Source organism: Triticum urartu, unplaced genomic scaffold, assembly GCF_056163025.1.
Source record: "Triticum urartu cultivar PI428250 unplaced genomic scaffold, HENAU_Tu73 scaffold1712, whole genome shotgun sequence".
NCBI lineage: Eukaryota > Viridiplantae > Streptophyta > Magnoliopsida > Poales > Poaceae > Triticum > Triticum urartu.
In genome coordinates this window covers 5,971-8,955 of record NW_028260165.1, presented here as the reverse complement: position 1 = coordinate 8,955, position 2,985 = coordinate 5,971, and positions in this window count along the sequence as shown.

The window sequence follows — 2,985 nt, the reverse complement described above, 5'->3', positions numbered from 1 at the left end:
TTCGAATTTTTCCATTTGTATTTCTACTTGAATCAGAGAGAAGAAGCATTTCTCGGTTTATCGAATGATGATACATAGTGCAATATGGTCAGAACAGGGTGTTGCATTTTTAATACAAACCCTGGAAAGAAAGGGAGTCTAATCCACAGATCTTTTTCTGCTCCTTTTCTACCCAATTAGTTTATGTTTGTTCTAATTAAAAAAAAAGAACAGAACAAGTTTTTTATTTTTGCAGGCCAATCGCTCTTTTGACTTTGGAATACAGCCTCTTTATCAATATACTGCTTCTTTTACACATTCAATCCATAACATCCCTTATTCAATCCATAATCAAGAATAATTAGGATTTCTAAAAAAAAAAAGAAAAAATAAAGGGTCCACTCATAGGAAAACCCAACCTTTCCCCGCATCCGGCACTAATCTATTTTTAACGTCTAATTAGAGCGGGGAATCATTCCAATTAGGAAGTTCAGCTCGTTGCTTTTTATTTTACCAGAATTGGAGCCAGGCTCTATCCATTTATTCATTAGACCCAGAAAATCGTAATTTTGGATTCCATTCAAAAAAGATTGATTTTATTACGACATGCTATTTTTTCCATTCATTACCTTTGAGGATCAGTCGTGGTCTTCTAGACTCTACCAAGAGTCTGGACGAATTTGTTGTTTCATCCAAATGTGTAAAAGATCATAGTCGCACTTAAAAGCCGAGTACTCTACCATTGAGTTAGCAACCCAGATAAAAAAAGGATCTTAGATACGATCGAAATCCAAAAATCAATGGAATTACACCGCGCGCTTCTGTCAAAACATTGAACTAGCAAGACATCAAAAGATTTTTTTTATCGACCATGAAAAACACTCAAATGCCAAAACGAACAGGTCCGGTGAAATTCCACTAAAGTAAAGTTAAAAAAAGAGCGACCCTAATCACGATGGCCAAATTCTCCTTATTTTTAGCGATTTTTATTAACAAAAAATATATATTATAAAAAATATATATTATATTGTATGAGAATACATGCAAGAGGAACACCCTTATCATTTGAGCGAAGTGTAGGCGGAAAAATTGAATATGGAGTGAGGATAAAGAGACCCATCTATCTACAAATTCTATTTGTTCAATAGACCTTTGTCAATGGAAATACAATGGTAAGAAAACAAATTAGATAGAAAAAGTAAATAAAATAGGGGCTTATGTTGGATTGGCACGATATAATATAAATCCAAATAGGATTAAAAAAGAGGTAAATTGTGTCTAAATAATTAGACAACTAGGAATACTAATAATCTTCTCCTATCCTATTTTTTGATTCATTTAGTTCTTCAATTAACTCAAAGTTCTTTCTTTTTCTTTAAAGAATTCTGCCTTCCTTAAAATATCATAAACAGTTCTTGTTGGTTGAGCACCCTTTTCAAGGAAATAGAGAATAGCTGGAACATTTAAACAAGTTTGATTCTTTATCGGATCATAAAAACCTACTTTTTGAAGATCTCTTCCTTCTCTTCGAGATCGAACATCAATTGCAACGATTCGATAGACAGCTTATTGGGATAGATGTAGATAAACAACGCCCCCCCCTAGAAACGTATATGAGGTTTTCTCCTCATACGGCTCGAGAAAATGATTCGAATTTCTGTCGATAATAATAGAAATTAGACTATGACGTGCATTAATTTCCTTACAGAAAAAACAAATTTCATTTATACTCATGACTCAAGTGGGCTAATTTTGCCTGACAAACTTCGAAGGCAAAATCCTTCCAAAATTTTTGAGTCGTCTTTAAACTCTTTTCTTTGTCTCATTTCGAACGAATTGACTTTTATTCCTTATTCTAATCCAACTCTGTTGTTGAGACAATTGAAAATTGTGTTTACTTGTTCTGGAATCCTTTATCTTTGATTTGTGAAATCCTTGGGTTTAGACATTACTTCGGGAATTCCTATTTTTTTCTTTCAAAAGAGTAGCAACATACCCTTTTTTCTTATTTCCTTCGATAAAGCATTTATCTCTTCTATAGAAATCTAATAAGAGGGATTGATTCTGATATACTTTTATTGGACTTTCTTCTTATTTTAACCTTTCGATTTATTTCTATATTAAGGATAGACTGACAAAGTTGGCCTAATTTATTAGTTTTCACTAACCCTAGATTCTTTCCCTTGATAAAAAAAATTCTGTCCTCTCGAGCTCCATCGTGTACTATGTTACTTAAACCCAGCGCAAATTTGGTTCGGAACGAATAGAACAGGCTATGTCGAGCCAAGAGCATTTTCATTACTATGGAAAATGATGGATAGCAAAATCCACAATCGATCATGTCCTTCAAGTCGCACGTTGCTTTCTACCACATCGTTTTAAACGAAGTTTTACCATAACAAACATTCCTCTTTTCATTGCAAAGTGGTATAGAGAATTGATCCAATATGGATGGAATCATGAATAGTCATTGGTTTAGTTTTTTTATACTAATTAAAACTTGCTATCTATGGAGCAATATGGATAAAAGAAAGTAAGTATTTATCCGGGAAGCCTCCGCCAAGATCCAATTTATTTAAACCCATATTAAAATTCTATCATATGAATGAAACATAGTTTGAAAAAGACGACTAAACAAGTTTGCTTAAAACTTATTTATTCTTAAATTTCCACCCTCAACGGATGGCTCGAGATGATCAATCTTGAAGTGAGAAAAGAAGGATTGACTCTTCCTCAATAAATAAACTATCAACCTCCAAAAAAGTTTAATTAATTTAATTACTAGAATTAGAATTCTAGTAGTAATATATTTTTTCAGTACCAAAAACAATTAACTATAATAACTAAATAAACTATTCCAATGAAAAGATTGAAAGTTTTTGGTAGTTATAGAATTCTCGTACTTCTTCAACTCGAATACCAAAAGGAAGAAAAAAATATGACTAAGTGATTTTATAGTAGAGGCATATCCTGAATGTGCTTGATAGATCCCATTTTTTCATGAAA